Genomic DNA, 14,023 nt, shown 5'->3' with positions numbered 1-14,023 from the left:
TGGGAGCCTGGCCTTTCTGATATGCCCCAATGGGCCTCTTGTTTTTTTGACTGGACTTTGCAAATGCAGGGAAGAGGGGCAAGGGGGTTGGTGGCGATTGTCAAGGAGATGTGAGGGTGGGGAATAGTGAGACTGAACTCTTCCTCTGCCCCTGCTGTGTTGTCTCAAGTTTGCTGTGGTCATCGACCCAAGGCCATGGTGTCCATCTGCTGGCCTCTTCAACAGGGGTTCTCTCTGAGTTTCTGAAACCCATCCCCGTACTTCCCCTCAGGCATAGGGTGGCAATGTGCTTTTAGTCCCTTCCTTGTGGATTTATCTTAACCTTGCTCTTTTCATTAAATTTTCCTCAGTTACCCTATTTGAATGTACTGCCTGTTTCCTACAAGAACTCTGACTGATAGGAAAGACTGATCCATTAATATATTTCATTTTTTTAAATCTCAATGTATAATCATATAAAGTATGTAAACATAATATTCTGAAAGCATTTCACAAAGAGTGTCTTTTTCAATGTTATAAATCTTCTAAATATTATTTTTTAATGTTATCTTTTTTTTTTTTTCTTTTTGGCCTAGGATCTAGTAAAGGCAGAATGGAAAACATTGGGATTTTAGTAGCAATATAATGAGATACTATGAGGAAGGAGATCTCTGCATTGTTAAAGGTCTCGGGGCCTGCAGGCATTGACTATGAGGGAAATATTTAGGAAACTCTTCTAAGTGATGCATGGGTTAACTACCTCATACAAAGGAATGTGTAAGGAAAAAGAAAAAGAATGGTATTTGAGGATGTTGATCAGATCACGTTCTGGTAAATCCAATCGTTCAAATATTTTTTCATAATTTCATCCTTCATTTTAACAATACTGGAGATAACAGAGATTTTAAAAAAATAAAAGTTACTCAGACACGTGTGTTTTCAGTTTGAACTTGTACTTACTTTCTATTTGCTGAAAGTACCATAGCAAATGCTTTCTGTTTTCCAGTTTTAACATAAAAACATCAGAAAGTTATTTGGCAGTTGTGACCAAGGAAAATACTAGAGTCTCAATTTTTGAGCACAAATCCTAGTTTACTCAAGATTTCTCAGTTTTGCTTTCCTCATATAAAAAAAAAAGGTTGTACCAACTAGTTGTACAACTGTCAAATGGCTGTACACACTTTTGACATGAGAACAAAAACAGGTAATTGAGGCAAAATTAACTGTGTTACTAACATCCCCGCTAATTGCCATTTGATATTTAAATTATCTAAAACTGAGCTCTTGACCTTCCACCCCCAGCCTGCTCCTCTTAATCTTGTGCATCTCTTACAATAGCCAAGATGCTGAAACAACCCAAATGTCCATCGACAGAGGAGTGGCTAAGGAAGATGTGGTACATATGTACAATGGAATATTCCTCAGCCATAAAAAAGAATGAAATAATGCCATTTGCAGGAATGTGGATGGACCTAAAGATGATCACACTGAGTGAAGTAAGTCAGACAGAGAAAGACAAATACCATATGACATCACTTATATGTGGAATCTAGAATACAAGAGAAATGAACGTTTCTATGAAACAGAAATAGATTCACAGACATAGAGAACAGACCTGTGATTGTCAAGGGGGAGGGGATGGGGGGATGTATTGGGAGTTTGGGATTAGCAGATGCAAACCATTATATATAGGATGGATAAACAAGAAGGTCCTACTGTATAGTACAGGGAGCTATAGTCAATATTCTGTGGTAAATCATAATGGAAAAGAATATAAGGTGCTTTGTGACCACCTGGAGGGGTGGGATAGGGAGGGTGGGACGGAGGGAGACACAAGAGGGAAGAGATATGGGAACATATGTATATGTATAACTGATTCACTTTGTTATAAAGCAGAAACTAACACACCATAGTAAAGCAATTATATCCCAATAAAGATGTTAAAAAATAAATAAACTAAAAAAAAAAGAATGTATAACTGAATCACTTTGCTGTACAGCAGAAACTAAAACAACATTGTAAATCAACTATACTTCAATAAATTTTTTTTTTAAATTCTTGTCCATCTCAGAAATTGGCATCAAGAGTCACCTAAGTTCTTGTGCCTTTGAGTCCCTCTTAGGCCTTTCTTTTACTTACATCCAACATCCAATTCATCGGCAGAAACAGCCAGGCCTTCCTCAAAGAGCATCTCTTAATTCAACAATATCTGACCTCCTCTAGTACCAGCACCCCACTTCCAACCAGCATCTTCTCTCTCATCCTCCCATGGGAACCTCCTAAATGGGTCTCTTCAAGCCCATTCTTGGCTCCTTCGCTATTGTCAGTTCTGTCCAGAGAAGTCAGAATGTCTCTTCCTGATTACAAATTAGATTCCATTACAGTCCAGCTCAAAGCTCTCCCGTGACTTCTCATCACACCCAGGTGTCCTTCCCTCCACCCCAACCATACTTGCTGTTTATCGATCACAGCACACTTGTTCCCACTCAGGGACATTTCACTTTCTGCTTCCTCCTTTCTGCAATGATTTTGTCCAAGATCTTCACAAAACTCTCAAGTGCGCTTTTTTTACAAATCTGCTCAAAGGTTCTCTTCTCTAAGAAACTGCTTCCAAGCACTGTCTTTGAAATAGTGTCCTATTTCCTTGCTTTCTTTCTTTTACTTTATTGTACTTTTCATGAAGTGACTACATTGCTTTCATATTGATTCTATTTCCCACTACAAAACTGTGAGCTTGATAAAGGCAAAAGTTTTTGTCTGTGTTGATTACAGCCATATTCCCACTGCCGTGAATAGCTTCTGACACCAAGTAGGTACTCGATAAATATGAATAAGTGAAAGAAAGGATAAGTAGGTAAGTAACAAAACACACGGCTACTTGAAAGCTCGGTATACTCAGTTCTCAACTGGGAAATTTCTAATGCCAGAGGACGTTGGGCAATGTCTGGACACATTTTTGATTGTTGCAACTGGGTGAGGGGTATTCCTGGCACCTAGCGCGTACAGGCCAGAGATACCGCTGAATATCCAACAGTGCACAGGACAGCTCCACAACACAGAATTATTGGACATAAAATGTCAGTAGTGCTGAGGTTGAGAAACTCTGATTGAAGAGGCTAAAAAAATCTACATATGTCCTGCTGCCGTATTCCACAATCATCAATCATCTGCAAGGTGAACCCAGAAATATGGAACCCAGAGGGGCACGGAATGGAGTGAGAAGGGAGAGAGAAAAGAAGACAGACTCAAAGGGGAAGAAGGTTGGAGGAATCTGACTTCAATCAAAATTCAAGTCACGGGCACAGTAAACATGGGCTAAGTCCCAACAGGAATCCAGGAAGTGTGTGACAACATGAGGGTGGTAGGAGAGAGAAAATGTCCATCAATGAATCCGAAACAGGAAGTGAGCCAGCAGCTGCTGAACAGGAAACTCTGTGCTTCTCCTTGGATAAAGGATTGGCGGAGGGGACGTTGACATGGTCCTAGGGAAAAGGGAAAGGTATCAGGGTAGGACAGCAATTCCACTGGGAGAGGTGAATACAATAAGTCAGCGACAGATCTGTGTTCATACAGCAAGGACTAGGGATCATCTACACCCAGTAACCTGTGGGGGTAAGAGGGTCACGACCACCGGGGTCACAGGAGAGCAGCTAAATGCAGATGACGTGGTAGGAGTAAGACCCTAATGTCTCTCCCTTAGAAAGAGCTTCTGAGAGACTCTTCTCCCCACAGTTTAAAATAGGTTTTCCATTTGCTTTCTTCATTATACTTATCACCAGGTGTAAGAATATATTCATGTATATGTTTATTGATTGCCGTTGGTTTCCCCATTGCATTCCAAGGTCTACTGGTGTGCTTGAGGAACATTTGCTGGATGACCTAATGAATAAAGGTACACCCAGCAATGAATTGCACTGCAATGAAGAAAAAAAAGGTTCATTATCAGAAATGAACATTCAGGTCTCTAAAATTCCACTCTCCATCCCAACAGAAGAGAAAAGGATTCCAATAATTGCATTGGGCCCCTTCCAAGCCAGGTTCTGCAGTTGCCTTAGGTTGTCCTTGTCACCTTCTGTTCCAAAGTCCTCAGAAAATGGACACATTTTTTCTTTCAACACGGATTTTATATGCCACAAGTAAAATTAGGTGCTTTGGAGAGAATGATTAGCAAAATAGACCTGACTCTAATTCTCATGGAGTTTACAGACTATTGAAGGAAGCACGCATTAACAAATGGAGGTGCCAATTGTGTTATTTGACATGGAAAGATAAACAAAAACTATAGCTAAAGACAGAGAATTACAGGGCAACCTACTCAGATAATATGATTACCAAAGACTTCTCGGAGGAGGAGGTGCAAATTGTGTTATTTGACATGGAAAGATAAACAAAAACTATAGCTAGAGACAGAGAATTACAGGGCAACCTACTCAGATAATATGATTAGCAAAAACTTCTCGGAGGAGGTGATGTTTAAGCTTAGAATATTTAAGGATAAAAAAAGTCAATGTTGGAATCACTTTTAAGTGAATCAAAACACTTAAGCTTTCATCATGAAATTACAAAATCTATTTTGTGAAGCATTATTGGCAAATGAGTTTAAATGAACTCTTCTGTATCTGAATAATAAACATTTATAGAGCAGAAACATTTAAAACTCTCCAGGTCTCCTAAGGTCTCCACGTACCAGAGGAACAGAGTTGATGACTTAGAGAGGAAAGCAGATCGAACTCAATTGACCTTGTCACCATCAACCTAACACACTGCGATCAAATCAAATTTTGTCACAGAGGATTATGACACGGAGTCTGTGAGTCAGCAGTCTAAACTCATTAAGTGATAGAATTATGGACATGAAAGAAAGGTGCAATCGTACCTAGAGTCTGTCATACAGAGTGAAGTAAGTCAGAAAGAGAAAAACAAATACCGTATGCTAACACATATATATGGAATCTAAAAAAAAAAATTGGTTCTGACACACCTAGGGGCAGGACAGGAATAAAGACACAGAGGTAGGGCTTCCCTGGTGGCGCAGTGGTTGAGAGTCCGCCTGCCGATGCAGGGGACACGGGTTCATGCCCCGGTCCGGGAAGATCCCACATGCCGCGGAGCGGCTGGGCCCGTGAGCCATGGCCGCTGAGCCTGCGCGTCCGGAGCCTGTGCTCCGCAATGGGAGAGGCCACAACAGTGAGAGGCCCGCGTACCCCCCCAAAAAAAATAAAGACACAGAGGTAGAGAATGGACTTGAGGACACGGGGAGGGGGAAGGGTAAGCTGGGATGAAGTGAGAGAGAGGCATGGACATATATACACTACCAAATGTAAAATAGATAGTGGGAATAAAAGCATAATACTCATCATCACCCAGGATCATAATGCTTCTTAATGCCCTCCTCTTGATTAGAATGTAGGAGTAAAATTAACTCCTTTTCCCCTGGAAACGAGAGCTTAAACAAAACCAGGCGGTAAAGAAGAGGTGTGTGGATTAGAACTGTTCACACGTATTGGCTGGCTGACGGCCGTCTTACATTGAAGAGGCTACCAGGATGATTCTGATTAATAATAATACCTGGGAAGACACCTGAGAATCCTGAGAAAGCACACTTAGAAATTAAGCAGCACATTTTAAGGGCACACATCTTAGGAAAGTTTGCCGATCAAGTACTCAATTGAACAGTTAGGACAGGTACGTGGTATGTCACGGAAATTTTCTATTCCAGCTGTAAAACTGCTATTTCTATAATTTGATATGTATGTATATTTCATGTCCGAAAGCAACGCTCTCCTTGGCCACTGCTCTCAAATTGATCATTATTTGATAAGGCTGTTCAAATATTATCAGGGAATAAGCTCCTAAGTATATGAGGATGCACAGATACCCAAGTGAAGTCAGCTTCTCTTTTCTGGGAAAGGCAGTGTGTCATCCATCATTTGCGTCCCATGCACAAAACTAAGCAGAACAATACAAACAAACTTTCTTACCGAGGTTACGTGATGACAATGACCCTAATCCCCAATGCTTTGACACAATATTCTAAACATTACATGCATCGTATAAAGCAAAACACAAATAAATTAGGCTTTCTTCTGAGTTTTAATTTGTAAAACATAAAGTATTCAAGGTACTTATTCAAATACTTTCATAAATGAACTAAGCCATGGCTTTCTTCAGAGAAGAACTCAAAAAGAGAGTTGAATTTGCATCAAATGTCCACGGGAAAAAGTATGTGAGAAGTAGTCACCACGTGTCCGAATTAACTAAACAGGTAAACTTCAAAGGATAAAGAGCACACATAGTCTAAACTACTTGAAGTAAAAATTATGTATGTTTATATTCTCAGATGCTTTCTTCGTCCTAATCTAAAAGAATCAATCTCTTAATTCCTAATTCTAACCAAACTGTTTTTCAATATATTTTAGCAGAGAATATGATTTTTTAAACTGCATATTTAGATATCATTTTTCTTTTAAGAAACAGAAGGTAAAGAAGAATTTGCAAAGTTAACAGTAATTATAACTCTTTCTTATTTGAAAAGGTTTGATTTTTCCACTTTCAAAAATTCTAATTTCAGTGAAAATAAGATCAATAGTCAAATCAATATTTCTCAGTAAGAAAGAAGGCCTCGCAATCCCAGATGGACAATAACAGAATGATTAAGAAAAAAACTCCTTCTAACTTTATTAAAACACCATATTTTTGTTTTAATTGTACTTTCCTTTATGTGTCATATAAAAAGATTTTGTGCAAATGATTCATTGCTTTCCTTAAATGCACTCCCGGATTAGAAGAATGCATATACAATCAAATGCTCTACTTTGATTTCATCTATTAAATTATTAAAACAAATTAAGCCCTAAGTAATTAAACTAGTAAAAAAATGCATATGCAAAGCATACTTTTCATATTTTATGTGAAACAAAATAGAAGGCAGTAAAAAGCATTGCTGGAACTGGATACAAACCTGACTTGTTAATACTTTGTTTTTTTGAGCCTTGGTGTGCCAATAACTGAAACAAAGCAAATATTCTTTCACTTCTTTTCCAATTACAGTGCAGGTGTGCACTACGAGAGACAAATTATTACGTAAATTTATTTTGAAGTTTCAGGTTATGCTAAATAACTACTAACAAAACTGTATCATTCAGCTTGGGAACATGAAACAAGAAAAAAAGGAAATAGTAGCTATTACAACTTCATGGATGGCAGCCCCAGTTTTCCAACATCAGGACCACGGAAGCCATCACCAGGGCACTCAGCGATGGAGCGAACCAGCTGCGCTCTTTGAAAGAAAGAATTATTTACCCTCTAATTCTGACTGAGACCACTTTAAAATTATATGACTGAAATAAATGTCATTTCTTTATTTTCTTCCATTAGGTTTCATTGCAAATGCTATACTCAGTATATGAAAGTTTCTTGCTCGAATTTTTTAGGTAATACATGAGCTATGCGTTGATGTTTGTACTTTTGTTTGAACAGAAGCTGGCAAATTTTACATCGAAGAGACAAATAAGAAATATTTTAGGCTTTTCAGGTCAGAAGGTCATTGCCACAATGACTCACCCTGTGTCATTTTAACACAAAAGCAACCGTGGGCAAAATGTAAAAAAATGAACATGGCTGTGTTCCAATAAATTCTATCTATAAAATAAATTTGGCATGGGCTGTGGCTTGTAGACCTCCTGTAGGAAAGGATGGGAGAGGTATTGGAATGTAAAATGAGGGAGGTATTGCTGTCATCTACCAAAAGATACTGAGAGGCGCTTCATGTTATAGGTAACCACGTGCTTCAAAGTGAATTTTATAAGGTGAGGGCTCTGATGCCAGACGACCTCCCTCTGCCTCCAAGCTCTTCAGCTTATCAGCTGCGGGATCTATGTCAGTTACTTACCTCTGTCTTCTCATCTTCCTCCTCTGGAAAATGGGGGTGGAAACAGGGTTGTTTTGAGGATGAAACGAATTAATTCAGGTATTTGCTCAGAACCATCCCTAGTAAATAGCTAGAACTAAGTAATATCATCCATCTACTATAATAAAAGTTCATTTCCATACATACAGCCTGTAAGGGGCAAACAAAGGTCCAGTCATATTTTCCAGCTTTTCCTGGTCATCAGAAAGTAAATAATAAACAAAACAAAACAAAATAGATGTGTGCACACTGCCAGTACATAAAGGTTCTGTGTGCACAGATCACTGGAGCTCGCCAAGGGCTATGCTGTGATCAGCTGTCCTGTCCTGGGCTGGTTCCTCCACCCACACTGCCCTCACTCTCCTTAGTCGGTGTAGCAGCGCCTCTCAGACTGGACGTGCCTGCGGTGTAGCATCTAGGCACCGGGCGAGGGCAGATTCCGGCTCAGAGGGTCAGGGTGGAGCCTGAGAGTCTGCCTCTCTCACAAGCTGCTGATCCATGAACCCCACACGGAGGAGCAAAGGTGCAGGGAGCACTGACTGCTTATTTCCTGCCTAATATCATTCTGTTCTTTTCCCTGGAAAAAGGCTCCTCTCTGACTCACAGCTCAAATGGCACACGAATGGTCCCTTCCTCTTTCTCCTTTCACTTGGTGAAAATATCAGAAAAACATTTCTCTGAATCCCCTAAATGGATCTGTACAGTGAGGGATTTTAGGACAGTAGCTTAGAGTTTTCAAAACTAGAAGCTATGGAACGGGGCTTTGAGATTGAGAAGGCCGTTTCGCTCCCCCTCTGCCAAAATCTACTACACGTTTTCATTCTCCACTTTTCTTTCTTTTAATATACTTGAAAATGTTTCTGTGAGCTTATTCCTTGTTGGCTATACCTGTATTTAAATCAAAAAGCAACGCTTACTCCTTATTTTAAATTACATTATTATCATTGTATAGAGTGAATGACAGTGTAATGTAACAAAATTTCAATATATGTTGCCACACTAAGGATGCATATAGAAACAATAAAGTTAAAGGATATGAACCCGTTGGTTATTACTACATTATGTGTAGTAATAACCTACATTGTTTGTGGTATATTTTTCCAGAGTGGTACTATGAGATATACCTCTCGAATAAGGTATATTGAATCTTGTTTTAAGTGTCTACACATTGAAATAAATGTATTGAGTTCACTTATATAAATTTCCTGTCCTCTTTCTCTAGCCTGAAATGCTCTTTGAAGTTGCTGAAATCAAGAAGCCACATCACACCAACATCTTACTCTGTTTACCTTGGACCCATTTCTCAGTTAATCCCCAAGAGTTTGCTCTGTTCGTTCAGCCTCTTCACAGTTTGCATTCTTGGTGTTATCATGTAACACTCTTCGATGTCTTTACCCAAGTACCTCCCCTTGGTGCCTGCACTCCCAGCAAACCTTTTCTGGGACAGTTCCCGTCTTGAACCACAGACCCTGGCATCTATCCATCTAGTCAGTCTCCTGCTCATTCATTTCTTCATATCCACTGATATTAAGTATTAGAAACCCACTTAGTAATACACTGAGCATTGTCTTTTGAGCTACTATCATTCGGTGACTATTATAACAGCTTCCTTTTACAAGAGGGAAGGAAGAAAGAGGAGGAAAAAGAGAAGGAAAAGGAAGAGGTAAAATTTTTAAAAGACATTGCAAAAGACTAATTTGGGTTCATTTTCCACACAATCCTTCTATACGCCATTTCTTTTTATTCAGAAAGGTCTTTTGTTTTTTTTTCTTAAATTCCATATATATGTGTTAGCATACGGTATTTAAAATGACATGAAGAACCTAGGGGTAAGACAGGAATAAAGACACAGACCTACTAGAGAATGGACTTGAGGATATGGGGAGGGGGAAGGGTAAGCTGTGACAAAGCGAGAGAGAGGCATGGACATATATACACTACCAAACGTAAGGTAGATAGCTAGTGGGAAGCAGCCGCATAGCACAGGAAGATCAGCTCATTGCTTTGTGACCGCCTGGAGGGGTGGGATAGGGAGGGTGGGACAGAGTCGCAAGAGAGAGGAGGTATGGGGATATATGTATACGTATAACTGATTCACTTTGTTATAAAGTAGAAACTAACACACCATTGTAAAAAAAAAAAAAAAAAGAAATCCATTCAAAACAAAAAAAAAGAAAGGTCTTTTGTCATGCAGACGTTTCCTTCGAAATTTCCAAAGATTTTCTCAGACAAATAATTTCAAGACAAAAACAAGAAAAATAAACCTGACTGCATAGAGAAAAGGAAATTACCCTTGAACCAAAGCAGAGATTCCCTACCATAGCTTTCAAGGCCCCACTTCATCTGTCCCCAGCCTACAAAGCCATCACCACTTTCCCCAGAAACCCCAGAGATGCTCCCAGCCGCATGCTAGGTTTGTGTTTCCTGAAACACAACAACTTCATTCCCACCTCAAAATCATGCACTTGATCTTTCATCTTCACCGACTTTCCCCCCAGACCTTTCCAAGCCTGCTGCCTCCTCACCTCCTCAAAGACGCCTCTCTGCTCTCCCTAGGCCCACCTATCAAACCACCAGTCAGGCTTAACCATTTTACCCTAGTTTACATTTTCAGTAGCTGAAATTACCTTATTTTTCATCTTACAACTTTCTTTCCCCCTGGGGATTTAGGGTCCTTGACGGTAGGGTGTCTGTCTTAGAATTTAATTCTATATCCTTACCTCCTAGGACAGTACTCAACATGCACTCAATAAACACATCCTACTGACCCAGACTTAATGCTTCCACCAACCTTACTGCGACCCTTGCTTAAGTGTGTTCCCTGGGTGCTCAGGGAGCAGTAACCTAGGTTTTTTAGTGATGGAAGCAGCCTTATGAACCCTGTAGTTGAGTTTAGGTAGGATATTCTGATATCTACCACTATGACATCATCAAGACCCTCTACTCACAAAACTTTGTTTCATATTTCCTTTGGGGATAATTGTCAAAAGACTTATTGAGGATCTGGTGTATTTGCTTCCCACAAACCAAATGTGAATTACTTTTTTCCTCATCTGGCTTTGTCATGGGTAAGCTCAACTGTGGTATCTTCGACAAGTCTTAAATATCTGTATCTCTTCTAACACAAATAACATACTGCATCCCAGAATATATTCTAAGCGCTCATATAGTTTTGCACTTAATCCTTCACTTGGGGGGTACCTCCATGGACAACTTCCAGGAATTTTCAGGGAGGACACAAGGTCCTATTCACGATGATGATTTTCACTTACACATCTATCACAGACATTTCTTAGATATATAGCTCATGCTTATGCTAGGATTAGGGTCATTATTTAACTCACAAATGAAAAAAGTCAAGGAAAGAGACAGAGAAGATAAAAAGAGAAAACAGGTCAAACAAGGAAAAGTTTCCTAAAGTTACAAAGAATGTTTTCAAGCACCAAAAGGTAAACAAGAAACTGCATGAAGAGTATATGATCCTAAATGGAATTAGCTGCAAGTTTCCTAAAAGCAAATTTGTGATTGGTCTTATTCACAGAAAACTGTGTGTGTGTGTGTGTGTGTGTGTGTGTGTGTGTGTGTGTGTGTGCTACTCAATAAACATTGGTTAAATGAATAAGTGAGCAGAGGGCATTGATTTTTTTGTAAGAAATTATAGCATATATATTTTACCCTAGAGCAGGGTTCCTAACCAGGAGTTATTTAAAATATTCTCAGTGGGGACCTTGGGTAGTGCCTGCAGATATTTCTAGTTGCCACAACTAAGGAGGTACATCCAGCAGGTAGAGGCCAGAAAGCTGCTAAATATCCTAAAATGCACAGAACAGCCCCCTACAACAAGAATTACCTGGTCCAAAATGCTAACACTACTGAAGATGAGACCCTGTCCTGGAGAGAGAGGTGATAAGAGACAATTTTCAAAAAAGGATAAAATCATGATTCTCATATGGATGTGAAATGAATACGGTTGGAAGATTTTATTTCAGCCAATCAATGAGGCAGCCAAGAAGATGTCATGAGTGGTTTAAAAGAGGATCTGAGAAAGACACATTTACAGATTAGGAATTTGAAATGAATGTGCAAATAGAGGCAACACTATCTTTTCCACAGGATGGGGAAGGAATTCAGCTGAACCTCTACTGTACCAGTATAGGTTATTTACAATTTACAGAACTGCAGAATAGCTCAGGCTGAGTCAGAATCAGGTAAGACAGAAGCGTGTGCTATGGGCAATGCATAATTTGTCACTTAAATACACATTTTTTTTTCCTACAGAAAGCAGAAGAGGTAGAGACACTGGTCACCATCAATGCTACCACTGGCCAAGTATATTCTTGGCTTTTGGGTAGCATTCAGCAGAGAATGAGTTTAGCCAGCATATAAACAATATTTCTATTTACCAAATATTTCAAATTCACTGATTCTAATTCCAGAATCTCCTCAAATGTATCCCCTCATCCTGTAAGATGCACATTTAAAATGGACGTTTTTATTCAATTTTTATTTCCTCCACCTCCATCTCAATAAAACATATGCTCCATCAGACGAGCCCATTGAAGAAACAAAAAAGAATACGTGATAATGGATTCTTGTCTTTGTCTTCCTAGATCCTAAAACTATTACATAGAATCACATTTTTGGTTTTTCTAAATGGTTATTTTGGAAGAAGATATCATTTTTCATTATAACAGAACCATGAGGACACTGTAATACCGCATAATAATCTGTATGGAGGACCAATTAAATGATTCATAAAAAACCATAAGCCTGGAAATAATGATTGAGACAGTAAGTTTCTAAAGACTATTTAGAATGTCCAGTCTAGGCCCCTATGGAAGCATGGATAATTCAACCTCCTATAAATCACTCATGATTTTTAATGGCTCACCATCTTAGCTTCATTTATGTGTGAACTGTTTCACCAAGGTTGGTCAAGAGTGCATTGCAATCAAGATGTTAAATTCCTTTGGCTTCCTAACAGTTTGAGTGACTGAATAGGAAAATAGATCTCCAGTGAATGATACCAAAGGTGTTCATTTTACTAAATTTGAATAAATGATGGAAGTAAAGTAGGTATGATTAAACTCTCTTTTCTATTTCATCATCTAGTAGAAAGGAAAATGTTGGCTGGGATTCAAAACAACTTAATTTTCATATTTTTAAGTCTTCTTTCTATATTCTGTAATAACCTAAATGGGAAAAGAACTTGAAAAAGAATAGATACATGTATATGTATAACTGAGTCACTTTGCTGTACATCTGAAACTAACACGACATTGTTAACCAACTATAGTCCAACATAAAATAAAATTCTTTTAAAATAAATTTATTTATTTTTGGCTGTGTTGGGTCTTCATTTCTGTGCGAGGGCTTTCTCCAGTTGCGGCGAGCGGGGGCCACTCTTCATCTCGGTGCGCGAGCCTCTCACTGTCGCGGCCTCTCGTTGCGGAGCACAGGCTCCAGACGCGCAGGCTCAGTAGTTGTGGCTCACGGGCTTAGTTGCTCTGTGGCATGTGGTATCTTCCCAGACCAGGGCTCGAACCCGTTTCCCTTGCATTGGCAGGCAGACTCTCAACCACTGTGCCACCAGGGAAGCCCAAAATAATTTTTTTTTAAAGGCTTCTTTCTTATTCTCTTTTTTTAAAATACTGAAATTGTCAAGAGTATTTTAACTAGACTTCAGAATGACGGAGCTACTGAAAATGTAAACAAAATTTAAAACATTTATAATCAACATAATAAATTACAACTAAGTTTGACTAGGTAAGGAACAAGACAAGTGAATAAGACAGACCAGTGGATAGCTGTCATGTTTACTGAAAGGTCCTTTTATTGAGTCTGAATCCCAGGACCCCATGATCATCACTAATCTAAATATCAGAATCAAATATGCCACATTTGTCAGCTGGGTTTTATTATCACTCTATGTCATTTCTCAATTATTTGAGAATATGCTATCTCACAAATACCTAGTGGGACTATATAGTACAGATAAAAGCTTCCACTATAGTATATAGTAGTGAGTGTGCACTTTCAGCGAGGGACACTGTATTCTATTTCCTTAAATAATTACTACGGCATGAATCAAAAGGAAACCTTGATTAGCAAATTAAAAATCTGATTAGCTCTTGC

General features: G+C 39.0%; 1 protein-coding gene across 4 annotated transcripts in view; it reads right to left on the bottom strand.

The window, feature by feature from the left end:
- Positions 1-14,023, bottom strand: part of ZNF385D (zinc finger protein 385D) — a 944,809-nt gene that overhangs the window by 832,086 nt on the left and 98,700 nt on the right. The gene's annotated exons all lie outside the window — the stretch shown is intronic.

This window comes from Pseudorca crassidens, chromosome 5, assembly GCF_039906515.1.
Source record: "Pseudorca crassidens isolate mPseCra1 chromosome 5, mPseCra1.hap1, whole genome shotgun sequence".
Taxonomy (NCBI): Eukaryota; Metazoa; Chordata; class Mammalia; order Artiodactyla; family Delphinidae; genus Pseudorca; species Pseudorca crassidens.
The sequence above is the reverse complement of the archived record's forward strand: the minus strand, read 5'-3'. Positions and strand labels throughout refer to the sequence as shown.